Source organism: Cyanistes caeruleus, chromosome 6, assembly GCF_971803275.1.
Source record: "Cyanistes caeruleus chromosome 6, bCyaCae1.hap1.1, whole genome shotgun sequence".
Taxonomy (NCBI): domain Eukaryota; kingdom Metazoa; phylum Chordata; class Aves; order Passeriformes; family Paridae; genus Cyanistes; species Cyanistes caeruleus.
Genome location: NC_141706.1, coordinates 60,881,665 through 60,896,162, shown reverse-complemented (window position 1 = coordinate 60,896,162; position 14,498 = coordinate 60,881,665). Strand labels below are relative to the sequence as shown.

The 14,498-nt window shown below is 44.5% G+C and overlaps 1 long non-coding RNA gene across 1 annotated transcript; it reads right to left on the bottom strand.

Moving 5' to 3' along the window:
- Positions 1–1,176: 1,176 nt before the first annotated feature.
- On the bottom strand, positions 1,177–9,794 carry LOC147652738 (uncharacterized). Its single transcript, XR_015288563.1, has 5 exons — positions 9,275–9,794; positions 7,398–7,918; positions 4,117–6,630; positions 2,485–3,267; positions 1,177–2,198 (listed from the first exon to the last, which is right to left on the bottom strand). It is a non-coding gene; the product is annotated as an uncharacterized LOC147652738 (long non-coding RNA).
- Between the last annotated feature and the right edge of the window lie 4,704 nt (positions 9,795–14,498).

The window sequence follows — 14,498 nt, the reverse complement described above, 5'->3', positions numbered from 1 at the left end:
AGTCCAGAATACATCCATCATGGTGAAAGAAGGGATCCTTGTGTTTGGTTGTCCGGGTTTCATAAGGAAAGGGGGAAACCCAAACCGGTTTTTTTCACATTAAATGGTTATTATGTGGCATGTAATGAGCTAATTTCAGGGTAAACTGTGTGTGTGTGTGTGTGGTGTGTGACCCTGGTGAGTGACTGCCCTGGAGCCCTTACATGCGAAGACTTCAATCAAGATTAGTTAAAATGTAATAAATCTAAGTAGGCAGAGTGGTCTGCCCTGACTATTAATAGCAGGAGTGGGGAACTCAACAACTGCTGGTTGCTCAAAGGGCTTAAATGGATAAAATGAAACAGAAGGTATATGTTTTATTATAGGGTGTCACAGTGTTATCAGATGCGTGGAAATCATCCTTGCAATGCTACTGCACCACTAAATCTTGCATGCAGGCTGAATGAAGAGGATTATTTCCAATATCCTTTTGCTCATGCTGCTGTCACAGCTTTTCCATATTTGACTTTGGGAAAAGAAGAAAAGAGTTTGCAAAAGGAAGAGTCATGGCAACGCTGCGTGTTAGCACCAAATCAAATTGGTCATGGCTGATCTCAGCGGGACATCAGAAGTTACAGAGCCAGCAGAAATGGCTAAAGAGCCTTTGCAGGGATCCACTGGTATTTGGGTTTATATCCATTTCAAAGGGAAGAAGATATGGGTAAAGCACTTTATGACAGACTGACGTAAAGCATTTATGAATGTAAGAGAGTAGGCAACTTGGCCCAGTATGCCAGAGGAAAGTGCATTTAGAACTGGATTTTATTTTCAACTCTGAGGAGTCTGCCTCCAGTTCAGGCACTGCCTCTTAATCCTTGCCCACCTCTGCACTCTCCTGGGCACTGGGTCTGCCAGTGGTGTGGCACAAGCACCATTCCTCAGCATATGCTTATTCAAGGACTACCCCAATGTGCCCAATCTTAGCATCTGTAGGAGGTATCATAATGCTAATACAACCTGTGGGTTGGCTTGAAATATTTTTAGATATGTTTCTGATATGAGTCTCCCTGTGGGTGTGTAGCTGGGATTAGCAGGTTTTCTGCAGATATAACTAGTAGAAATGAACAATGGAAAATGAAACCTAATTTCCATTATATTCTCTCGCCTCTTCCAGAAAAATGACAAAATATATTAGAATGTTGGAAGTAGGACACATTTATTTGACTACAGCTATACCACTTCCTGTAATAGCTAGTAGTGACTTCCAAAGTTCCCCATTTTTCTTTCAGCTTCCAAATTCATAGTACTATGAAGGATGGCAAGGCATAATGCTGTTAGGGGTTGGATTTTTTTGTTGGCACAGCATGAAATCATGTCTATCTTGCTGGCATTTTCCCTTACAGGTCTAGGGGTCTGCTTTGCACTTAGTCTTCCAGATTTGAATATGCATCTAGAAGTTGAACCTCCTATCCAGTGACTCTTTCAAATGATGCAACTTCCTGAAAATCTACTACAACCTTAGGAAAACCAAGAATGGGAACCAGTGATGCAGTGGTTACCATGGCAGCAGCCTTACAGTGCCTAAAGAGGGCTACAAGAAGGCTGGAGAGGGACTTTTTACAGGCTGTGTTGTGATATGACAAGGGATAATAGCTTGAAACTCACAGAGGACAGGTTTAGATCAGACATTGGGAAGAAATTCTTGGCTGTGAGAGTGATGAGAAGCGGGCACCAAATGACACAAATTGACTGTGTCCTTGCTCCATAGTATTTGGGAGCAGGTCTTCATTGGGATCCATGGATGACCCTCCAACATGAATATTTTTTACCTATTATTGCAGCTGAAAATAACTCTGAGGCCATCCTGTAACCAGTCAGAATGGTTAAAATGGAGGGTTTGCATTGTGTGCAGAGAGAAATTCTGCGGAGATGGAAGCACACGGGGCCACGTGCTGCAGCTCCATGCTGCAGGAATAAACAGCTGGACAGGCTTATCCAGAGAATCACTTATATAAGGGCCAGGGTATCAGCTACACCACGTCCTGCATAGTCAGGAAACATGCAACAGGATGATCCCAGAAAGAGAAAAAGAGATTGTCTCTACTGCTGAGGCTGCTCTGTAGTGCCTGCACTGTGTTGGCTGACTGTCTTCTCTCTGGCCATCTGGAACCAGGAAAGCAGCACAGAGCGTGTGTGAGGGCAGATGACAACAGCTGAAGCTGGAATGGAGAAGCAGAGAAAGACAGAGGAAGCTGTTAGTGATGCCAGAATCTATTTTGGTAGATGCAGGGGTTTCATTTATTTTGCAACATATATCAGAAATTGAGAAAAACTAGAAATGAGTCCTAAAATGATGAAGGTAGACTTGTGAAAAATCATTAATTTTTTACCAAAAATATCAATAATTTAGACTATTGATATTGATCTACTAAAATACTTGAAACAGCAATTCTCTTCCTTATCTTTCCCCTTTTCCTCTCCATTCCAAGTCCCTTTGTTCCTTACTTGTCACTCATGTCACACAGATTTTGTGATAATCTGCATTTTCTTTTCAGCTTTCTTGCAGTCATCTGTTTGCCCGTGTCTCGTTTCTCCTCCAGTCACTCTGGGTGCAAATCATCTGACGCAATTTCAGCCATTTGAGAGTCAGGTACTCGCTTGGGCTGATCTTCTGGGCTCGTTTTACAGTGGGCAGAGGGAGACCCAGCTGGCAGTTTATCCCACGCTCTCTAGGAAGGGGCAAAAGGCTGAGCTTAGCTTACACTGGACATCTAAATCTGAGACAGAGGGTGACAAGCCCTGTCATCTGTGACTTTCCAATAACTGCATAATACTGGGCTTGCAAGGACAAAAGGAGGAATAAAACAAAGATGTGCTGTAATGTGAAAGGAAAAAGAACTAGAAAATCAAAATTCTTCACTTGTCAGAAAAAGAGAGTTTTAATTTTATTTTAAGAAATGTTATGTTTAGGAAAATCCAAAACATTTTCACGTATATTCCAAATTTAGGGCAAAAGGGGATTTTTAAGCAGAAAAGTACAAACCAGATTCAGTAAAATTATAGACAATATTTCTCTAAACCTCCCCAGCACGTAGTTGAATACTTCATGAAAGGTGAGAGAAATTTTTAAGCAAGAGCAATCTTCTAGCAGCTGTGAGCAGATTTGTCATTGACCAGCAAGCAGATGTGTTCTGTGATCTGACAGATGTTGCAATGACAACAGAGGAACCCAACACATGGATCAGAAACACATTTTATCACATTTTATCAGGAGCCCTGGTGCATTGCCTACAAAAAACCATAAGGCAAAACCAAGTATTAAATTTATCATAAAATTACCTAAAACTTGAAAAAAGTTTAATATTTTCTTCTTTTTTAAAGTAAAACAAATCTGTAGAACTTCATGTGATATTTAAGTGCCTCTATCTCCACTTCCCTGTCAGCCCCATATCATCCCTTGACATCTCTTCATTTCTCCCTATTTGTCTCAATTAAAAGATCAAATGTAATTTTCCAGCTGATTTTCCTTCCTGAATTTTTTAATTCCATTTTTCCAACATCCTATTTAATGTCAGTCTCTCCACACATGCATAAATTACTTCATAAACCTGGGGGGTGGGGGGAAGGGAAGAACATGTGCACATTAGATAAAACCCCAAATAATTCACAAATTATGGCTAAGGAATCAATTCTACTAATGCCATGTGGGTTTTGATGCCATGGGGCTGCCTAAAGCCTGCCCAGTCACTCTGCCCCTTCCAAGGAGCTCTGTGCACAGCTCTTTTCATGGGCCATTGAGGCGAGGTGTGGACTGGAGGTGGTTTGGTAAGCTCTGTCTGGGGTTTCAGGCCATGCAGCTTTCTGCTTTGTCCTGAGAAGACCTGACCTGCAATAATGCTCAAAATCCGGGGAGCTCCCCTGCATAACTGGAGAACTGTCCTGTTTAACAGCATCTCGCAGATTCTGGCTGCCCAGCTGAGCCCCAGCGTTCGTGTGTGATTGCAATGACTGAGAGGAACCTTCTTTCTTCTCATTTTAGTAGTAATATATTAAATTGGAAATTACCCCAGCTGGAAAATCAATATGTCCCTGGCTTATGAATGCACAGCCCCTTCTGCAAACAGAAGTTTAATTTACCTCCCAATTGCTGTGAACTGAGGTGATATCAACTGCAGCAGTGTCTCATGTAATCATGGCTGAGGTCAGGCTTTAATGTTTGCAACCTCCTGTCCAACAAACAGCTCTTCTGTCAGTGAATTTGTTGGTAGGGCTGTCAGAAAAAAACAAAACAACACTTTCTCCTTCTAAAAGCACTATCCCTGTGATGTAGATGGATCACTGTTATTGCAGACTTGTTCTCCTTGTGAGAATTCCCTGAGCTGCTCAGAGAGACCTGTGAAAAGAGGGATTCTGCACATGGGGAGACTGAGGCATGAGGTGGCAGCATGGCCAGGGGGGATTTTCCCCTTCACCGTGTTGTCCTGACATCTGTGCTTGGCAGAACTGGCAGTGAAGCAGTAGCTACAACTCCCAGGCCATGCTTCCATGGTCCTTGCTTCCCTAAGGAATTTCCCCTGTGCTGATGTCCGAGTTCAGGGTCACGTGCTGGTGACCAGCAGATCCAGGTGGCACTTTTGTGAAGCATGTTGGGTTCTCCTTGGCACTCTCAGCTGCCTCCAGACACTTTCTTCTTCCCTGCTATTTACTCCCAGGTCTTTTTCCTCACCTTTAAGCTGGTGAAACGTTGTCTGTGTCCAAATGCCACTGCACTAAATTCATTTGTCTTCATAAACATGTGAAGGCAACTATAAAACTTAACTATAAAAGTATTTATATATATATATATATATAACTACAAAAGTGAAAAAAATGAATATATGTTAATGTATTCTGCGATCATAAAACCAGAAAAGGGAGAAAAGAAAGCAGTGATTTTATCTCTGTAGAAAGAATAATTTAAGAAACATTACCAAACATAGCTATAGAACATGGCTAATGACTCAATTTCAGGTCTTAACCTCCAAAGTGACCTGCCCATAAATGAGGTATTTTTTCAACCTCATGTACTTCCCAAAGTGCAAATAATCCACAGCATCAGTGATTCCAGTCTCATTTATTTGCACCAGTGTGACTTTATTTTTCAAATAAAAAGCACAGTGCCACACATTTTGCCTACAGCTGGAATAACATGAGAGCTGTTAGCTGTTAGAATTCACCCAAGGGGAGCAGTTTAAGGTAAAGCAGCATTAGCCTGGGGCACATGTCACCACACAAGAGAACCCCTTCAAAATGAAAATAAAAATGCAAATCTGCCCTCTGTGTTGCCTGTTACACCATCTCACTAGGTTTTAAACATTAAGAGAACAGCCTTGTTTGATTTTTTTACTCCCAGGTTGGTTCTTTAGCTCAGTGCACAGATATTATTCTGCCAAATAACTCCTGTGTAATTTGAGCTACGCCACAAGATTAATCCCTTGGTTTTTTTAGAGGACAACCTGATGGAAAGAGCTGCAGTTAGCAGGTGGGCTTGTGGCAAAGAAAAGAGAGCAAGGATCAATTATAGCCTTGAACGTGGCTGCTCAACTATGTATCAGATAACCACCAATTCCCTGAAAATCTGTCACTATCCAGCAGTTGCTATGCAAGGGTGAGTGTGGGGCTGCTGAGTTCATGTTCACAATCAGGCCAGGTGGGTGATGCCTTTTAAGGAGAAGTGGCAGGAGGAATGCACTGGGACCCAGGATGAACAGCCCTGTCGTTTTTGCCAGAATAAAATGCACTTGACAGCCTGGGACCTCTAGTTCTGTCTGCAAAGGGCTTTTGTGGGGTGACAACATAGAAGCAGAGCCCTGCCAGTCAGGTTATGATGCTGCTGTGATGGTGTGGATATGTGGAGGATAAGGAATGGGTCTGACCTAGGAAGCACTTGCTTTCTCCTGGACACGGCCCCCTTCTGAATATCCCCCTTTTATTCACTGTAACATAGGTTTATGCGCATTTCCAATTTCTGATTTGTCCTCCTGTTGGCACTGTTTCACAGACATCATTTTGATACAGGACACGAAATCTGGAGGTTGGTTTAATTGGTCAGACAAGATTATCACATGAAAATGCTTAAGATTGCTCCCTTACCTGTGGATGAGGCAAAGCTCTTTGATGAGAGAAAGAACATGCTGGTTCCACATCTCACCTCTTGAAACAGACCTCAGAACCTGGTGAAACATCTGGCTGATCCAGCTGCCACACTTACCAGATCTTCATATTCACCAAGCCAAACCCACTTTATCCCACCTCCTGCTACCAGCTCACCTGGCAGCAATTTTCCTTGCACTGCTGAAATATTCAGTGGAAGAGACCTGTGAGCATGAGCTTGAGACCCACCAACATTATCAGGTATGGAAATGGCTCTTAGGTAAAAAAACTCACCTCCTGGGGTGTGCATTTTCCAGGATTACCCAATATTTTTCACCAAGCTCTCACAAAGTCTGAATGAAGTTGAACAGGTGAAGAAAAGAAGGGGCAGTGGGACACATCACTCACAAGGTGACCACAGATGAAACTGTCCCCACACATCCCACAGCTGGGTGCTTCTCAAGTGCTCTGCAGAGTCATTCACAGCTGCTCCTCAACAAACCTTTTTATACTATGAAACTATATCATAAAGACAAAATCCTGCTCAGAGGCCAGAAAAAATAACCAAGGCAAAACAAACACAACAAGTAAACAGATATTTTAGTGCCAAAAGGCCAGTAAATTTTTAAGTGTCAAGAAATGAAGCTGTTTTCAGAAGGGACTAAAAAGATTGAGGTAATGGGAGCTCAGGGACTTGTGGTTGCCACTACACAGTGGGACAGCTGAAGTCAGGGACTGGTCCCAGCTGTCCTCTTCATGTTCCCCATCCAGAGAGGCAGGATATCTGCCTGCCCCAGCCATTGCATTTTTAACTCCATGTGAGTCAAGACCCTCAGGTTCCTCCTTTTGAAGATAGGGCGTAAGTCTTTATGTCTTAATTGTGTATAAAAATACTCACCAAGAACCAGACATGGAGTTACAGGGCAGTGACTCACAACTGCCTGTTATTTACTAAATAAGTTTATGATACACTAAGCACTTATTATGTTCTTCTTTGCCCTCCCAGGGGAATTGTTGAAAACAAATTTTGGGAGATGGTGTCTGTCCCAAAGCACCTGTACTCTGCACAGAAAAGACACATGAAGTGTGCAAGCATAAAGAGTGGGACAGATAAGAGATTTGCCAGAGGTTGCAGCATTAAAACTGGGATTTGTTACTCCTCATGCCCCGTTCCCTGTCAGGTATTTTGTCTGTTCAATTCTGACACTGCTACCCTGGTGATGGAAAAAGTTAAGTGAAAAACATGGCAGAACAGAATATTACCAAAGAATGATATGGGCTTTTACCTGGTAGCTGTTTACAGAAGTAATTATTACAGACAAGTAATCCTCAGGATTCCATGGTCCATGACAAAAAGGTCGGTTTTCTTTGACACCATTTTTATTTCCTGTCTTCTTCCACTGAGAAATGGTAGTTCAGGATAGGACAAGATAGGATGGGACATTCATTGCAAGAGTGCTTGATACAGATCCTACTGCTGTCCTGTGGGTACAAGTGATATATCCATGGCATTCCAACTCTTCTGGGGCAGAGGGGAGGTGGGTGATGCAGGGTTTTTCTCCAACAGATGAGTGGGGATGAAGAGCGAGTTCCTTGGCTGCTCCCCTCAGTCATCAGCTTTGCAACCCTACCCTTGGTTCATCTGGTGGTGGGTTTTGGGGTGACCACTCATGCTCTCCAGTGAACTCAGGGTGCTCCGCACACCTGTCATGTCTCCATCCCTGCTCTCCTATTGCAGAGGTGCCATTCAGGTGTTTCCCGTTTTACCAGGTGACGACAGTGATATGAACTCGGAGAACAGCGAGACCTGAGGTCAGAAAGGGAAGCAGAGGAGATTGCATGTACCTCCTGGAAACCTCAAAAGAAGCACTGGAAAAGCTGGAGCAGTAAGCTGAATGTTAGCACCTGCCTCTGAGAGCTCCCTGCTTTGTCTATAATTGGAGTATTTGTCCTTGAAGCAGCTCAGCTATGTCCCAGGGGAGGAAGAGCAAGGAGAATGTCTCAGGGCACTGTAACAGCCAGCGAGCTCCAGGAAACATAACTGCGTGTATCTTAGGCTTTTGTGTTTCCTGTGACATCTTGCTGGATGTTAGAAAGGCAAAAAATTTCTAAGAACAGCAAAGGATCCTGATAAAAAATGAGTAAGAATTCAGGCCCTTTGAAAACCACTTGCATTTTACAAGCATTTATTCCTACAGACAGGCAGCAAAGTGAGAAGTTGTTCAGGGATCATGGGGATATTCCAACCATATGAACATGCTTCCTATGGCATTTACTTCTGACTACCTAAACCCACAAATGGCTGTGGATGGCGAGAGGGGAGGGGAGCTCTCGTGGGAAAGATGGAAGAGGAGCACTGGTGGTACAATGGTACAACCAGATCTGTGAAAGGTTTCTTATCCTTGGGACTATTTTGAGGAAATTTTGTGTGGACACAAGTATCTGCACATGCAGCAACCTATCAGTTTAAGTGAGGGTATAGGAAAACAAACAAATTTCATAGGAACTGCCTCTGGCTGTGGAAGCCAAGGGAAGAGAAAGGGTCTCTCCTGGTGGACCAGAGACACAGTGCATAAGGGTAGGACCTCTGCATGGGTTGAAATTGGGATGGGTTGAAGGGAAGAGGTGAACCTTGAAGCTTTCCTAAACCAAAGGAGGATGAGCTGAATCCCTCCAGTCAGTGCAGTGGTGGGTGTTGGAAAAAGGCAAATCCCTCAAATGCTTTGCCCTTCACAACAACAGCCTGAGCCTTCAATATCAAGATTTGAAGAGAAAGGAAACGTGAAGAGGAAACTGGCAGTGTAGTCCCTTGGTGCAGAGCACAGTGGGCCTTCCAAAGACGTGTGTTTGAGTGTCTGTGCAGAAACAGGCTCAACCCACCACAGCTGCTCAGCCAAGCTCCAGGCAGGGGTGGGACCTGAGCACCAGGTGAATCCCCCTCTGTTCTGGCAGATGGACACCTTCCCAGGACAGCAGGAGCAGCAGAGGAATGGGTATGAGCAGCCCTTGCCCGCCTCAAACGCCTCGGTGGTGAGAACCCAGCAGAGCTGATGGCCCCGGCCTTGCCGCCAGCCCTGTGCCAGCGAGCCTGCCCGGCCTTGCAGCCGCTTTATCATTTTAATTTAACTCTGCAAACCATGAGCTGTTAGGGCAGGATTCATACCTCTGGTATTTGCTCTTGGCTCCGGCAGGAATACACTCTCCATGGCTTTTGGGTGACGGGGAGGGGCCCTGCACAGCACGGTGCTCTGTTGACATGGCAGTGCCTGGTTCCTGCAGGGTTACTCAGCTGGCTGGAGCTCACGGGGCATGGAATGGGCTCCCTCAGGGCATAGATTTGGCTTCTCTGGGTGAAATCCAAGCAATGCTCGCCCACATGCTGCTGAGGAGTGGCATGATGGCCAAGGGAGGGTCCCCCAGCAAGGCAGGGACGTAGCTTCCTCTATTGCCTTGTGATTGCTGCTGTACCCAAAATGAACTGGACAAAAAGCCAGGCTTAGGTAGGTGGGCACAGCACCAAGTGAACCTGCTGGATGTCCCCCTCCAAGGTGAGGTGGGGGCTGAATGTGGGGCTGGTCCATGCTGATGTGATGTTGTAGCACTTCCATGGGTTTTCCCAGGCAGCCCCATGGCCCCCCATGAGCCCCAGCCCGGCAGTGTGCCCAGGCCTGGCGTGCCGGGGCACCTTCCAGCCTTGTTCACGGTGGCCATGCCTTCCCTCTCCTGCCAGCCCATGCTGCCCACGCTGTCTCGAGTGCTTCCTGCAAGCACCAACAATGGAGCCAAGCAGAGGGTGCCATCCCCTGGGAGCACTGGAGAGCTCCATGGTATGTCCCTGAGAAGGCTCAGAGGTTTGTACCCAAGGGCAGCCTTCCCAGTGGACATCTTGGCAAGCTGCAGCTCCCAGCTGTCTCTCCTTCATCCCAGGATGATGTGGAGCCACCCCTGAGTGGCAACTTCAGCATTGTCCCTGGGTTGGAATGGGAAGGGAACCCATTCTGTTTCAAACCTTCCTGTAGCTCCTCAGGAGAATATTTCTTGGAGCAGATAAAAGAATAAAGATTTTGCTTTGTTTCTGTTTTCAAAAGCAAAATATCTCAGTGAAAACATTTTAGATCTAATAGCTTGACTAAGCTTTGAATTCCTGTGGTCACAGAAAGTGATGTCTTATGAACATCCATAAAAACTTCAAGCATTAATCACAAGTGCAATTTTCCCCTTGCTTCTGTAGCAGCAGCAGGTGATGTGTTACAGTGGTGCAGGACATGCTCCTGCAGGGAAGGGAAAGGCAGCCTGCAGGATGACTCCAGGGAAAACAGACCAAACTCCCACCATCCACGAGCATGATAAAGTTTGGAGTATCATTTTGAGATTAAATTAGTGGAGATGCTCCAGACACAGTAACAGAGATCACCCTTTGGGTTAAAACTTTTCCAAGCAGCCTCAATAGCAACACCACTGTGTCACTGGCAAGTGAGACATCTTCCCCCAGTGCCACCTTCAGCCCCACACAGCTAAGGGTCTCTTTAGCCTTGCATGGTTTTCAAGACATTTTCTTAATTTTTTTTATCACTGATGAAGGCTTCATATTGTACTTAAAGCAGTGATTTGGCTCTTAATTATATTCTCTTCAAGGAACTTGCTTCAAGTTTTTATTATTGTTGTTTTTAAAGTCAAAATAATTTCACTTCCATTGTGTTTCCTCCCTCCCTCAAAAGAAATGTCATTTTTAGGACACCAATGTCTGCACCCAAAATTTAATTGCTTGTGGGAACTCGTCTGTCTGTGAGTGCGTCAGCTGTTTTATACCAAAATCAAAAGTGTATTTAGAGGGAAAAAAAAAACCCAAAAGATAAAAGAAAATGAAGTGTAATAAAAAGTATAGCTGAAGGGGTTTGAGAGGCATCTTCATATCAAGAAAAATTACATCACCTGTGAAAACATCAGATATATTCTTCCATCTCTGCAGTCATTATCCTTATTAGCAGTGTTGTTATTACTGCTGGAACAAGTGTGAGCTCAGGGCCATGGAAGCAGGAGGGCTCCAGGCCACATCCTGCACATCCTGCAGCACACACCATGGGAGGCCTGACCTAGACATGCAACAGCAAAAAAAAACCACTTGTACAAAAAGAGATGAAGGAGAATTTTTGTAGCTGCATTTCTGGGACAAGCATTTTTTCTTGAGAAGGAGCATTTTAGAAATTCCCTTTATTGTTTCTCTCTCGCTGCAAACACAGTGGGGCAACTGACATAAGATATTGGGCATGTTCCTAGGAAAGAGGGATTACTTATAAAGCTTTGCTCTAGACAGGAGCTGCCTGCAGCCCAGCAGAGATCTGCCTGTTAACCCACGTGAGAGGCACACACTGAGAGCTCCTTTACCTTCAGGCACCAGCAACCCTAAAAACCAACACACTGTCTTCCTGCCCTCCCTGGGATCATAGAAAACTCCAGTGCTTCATCCAGAGGAGTTGTTTTAGTCGCATTTGCAGCAGAGGAGAGAGGTTGACACCATCAGGAGGTTTTCGCACCCTAAAAGGATTATTGAGAGGAAGGGGCTGTGTCTTCTCACTGGCTTGTAGCTTCTCCTATCAATAGAAAAGGCCTGTCTAAGCCAACACACTCTCTTCAAAATGGGTTACTCCAGGCAGGTTGGAAGAATTAAATCTGGCCAAAGCTGGATATTTTTGTAAACAAATTGTATTAAAAAAAAAAGCCATCCCCCTTTCCTAGGAAGCCACCCACTTTTTGCATGCCAGATGCTCTGCTGCCTGGAAACTTTCCAGACAAAGTGCAAAAAAGTTTCAGGATGGGCTGCAAATTAATTCAGCAGCAGTTCATTTGTTTCCTTTAGCTGTATGTACCAATTGCAAATAAGGTTAACAGATGATATTTGCTACTTAGAATAGTTTATAAAACAGCACAGGAATTATTTATAGCCGGACTTCTCTGCATACATTCGGTCTGAGGTTAAAGAAATCGAGCTCTCTATCACCAGTTAAACCCCCTCTTGTTAAAGTTTCATAAATTACCATCAGTGGAGAACAGTGTGCAGACTTATACCATGCCAGCTGGAATCCTGGAAGACGGGTTTGCCACTTCATCAGCAAGAGGAATCACACCATTTTTCACAAGGAAACGGGAGGAGCTGATGTTCCTGCTGTTCTGCATGGGTTGGGTCCTCTGCTGATCTGTGCTGCTGGAGCTCCATCAGCAGCACCACCACATTTTTTCCCCACCCCAGCATCCAGATTACAAAAAATTAAAAGTGTATTGTATTTAAATGTCAGCATTTTACAAATAAGCCCATAGATAAAATCCTTGCACTTCTTACTGTGTGCTCTGTCTCATTTTTCAATAATACCAACATCTTATTTACAAGCCAATTAGGAGATTAATATACATACATATTCAGAAGTATGTGTATGGATGTGGATGCAATTTTATAGCTAGCATGTTCACAGGACTGTCACAGGCCCAGACTGCACTACTGGTTCCATCAATTCACCATCTGAAATATCTCTATTCTAGATTAATCTCTTAAAGCTCATTTAACTCCTCACACTTCATGGTCGTGGGATAGTGTTGGATTCTTTCATTCTTATCAGCTGGTTACTTGTTTAGCTGGAAGAGTCCTTCTACCTGTACAGTATCCTATTATTTTGCATTTCACAATGAGATGGACCACTTATCTGTAAAACTGGTCTTGAGATATACCTGCAGCGTCATAAGATATTTTAAAAATCAGCCTTTCTTCAGTCTCATTAAAAGGACAGCTGATGCTTTGTCCTGGTTTAGGGCAAATTTGGAACAAACCCTATGCTCTGCACCCCTTTGGAAAGAAAGCAAAGCAGATGCCTGTGCTAGCAAGAGTGATTTTTCCAAGGGGTCTACCAGCACTTGTGATCCTGCTGCCAATTAGCTCTGTTCCTGTGAGGAGACCTTGCAAAGGAAATGCAGAGAAACCTGGTTGGCCTTTCTCCTCCAGCATGCCAAGGAAAAGCTTTCAGATGCATGTGAGGTGACCACAAGGCCTTCAGATAACAGTCTGGAGATGGCTGCAGTCATTTCCAATGGCATTAGCATCATCTAGCAGTGAACAGTGAGTACAAGACATCCAGTACATGTAAGTGCCAGGAAGTGCCTGACATTTGGATAATCCATGCAGTTATTGTTTGTTCACATGAACATCGAGTCCCAGGGAGCCTGGACACCCAGGCAGTGTGGGTGCCTGCAGACCAGCTTGTTGTCACAGTCAAATACCACTTAATTTGAACTGCAGGTGTCTTCAAATTGCATACAGAACCATAGCTTCTCTTTTCCTGGAGTCCTCTCTAGATTTGAACCAGGTTGCATAATTGGAAGGATCAAGTGGGAGTTAAATCCACGGCTCTTGACTTCTTTCAAAGACAAAATAGTGCTTACTTCCTTGCATTCCTTCAGGGAGCTCCTGTCCAACAGGAGACATCTAATGACCTAATCCACGTGAAGCCCTGGAGATACTGTTTTTGCTTCAAAGACTAAATGCAAATTTTGTTCTTGTACCTTGTGTGGTTGAAGGGCTTGGCATGAGTACAGAGGTGGGAGGTGCAGAGGGCATTGCTGTCTGCCTGTCTGAGGGATCAGCAGCAAGTAATGGCAGCACCTAGCCACAAAAAGGCTAGAAGATAAAAGTCCTGCTAGCTGCTATTCAGGTTTTCTTGTAATGATGTGGGGACTGCCTCCAACACTGCAGGTTCCTCAGTGTGTGCCAGAAGTGAGACTCCAAGTGATTTTGAAAAAGCAATTTTTTCCCACTTGAAAAACCTTAAACTCCTTCCAAGGCATCTTCTCATACCACAAACCTTCTTCCTCTCCCAGTATTTTGCCACTCAACCACCACCTTCTTGGCTGTCACCCTCACTCCTGGAGTGCATGAGGATGGGACTCAGAGCCCTGTCCTCCCTGCGAACAGACAGCTGTGCTCCGTGGCCATCCAGGCATGGGCCTCTAAGGTTGCACCACAGAACACAGGTGTGGAGGCATGAGACCAAAGAAATTCCTTGGGCATCATCTTTTCCATTTAAAGTATCTTCTCACTCCTTCCCTCTCTGCCAAAGGCCGCTGACCTCCAAGATTTGTCAAAATCTTGGTCTCTGAGCATCCAGTTTGCCTCAGCTTCCCCTCCTCAAGACTCTTCTGCTGCTTTTCCACCTTTGTTGAACTGCAGACACCTTCTCTCTTCTTCCATCCTGTTCATGGATAGTCTGAAGCCACCACAGCTCTTGCAGGCTGTGAAGTTTGTCCCATTTCACAGTGATCAACCCTGAAACAAGAATCAAATCAAATGAGGGTTCTGACCACGTGTGGCATCAACTGGTGATAAACAGCAGCACATTTCTGAA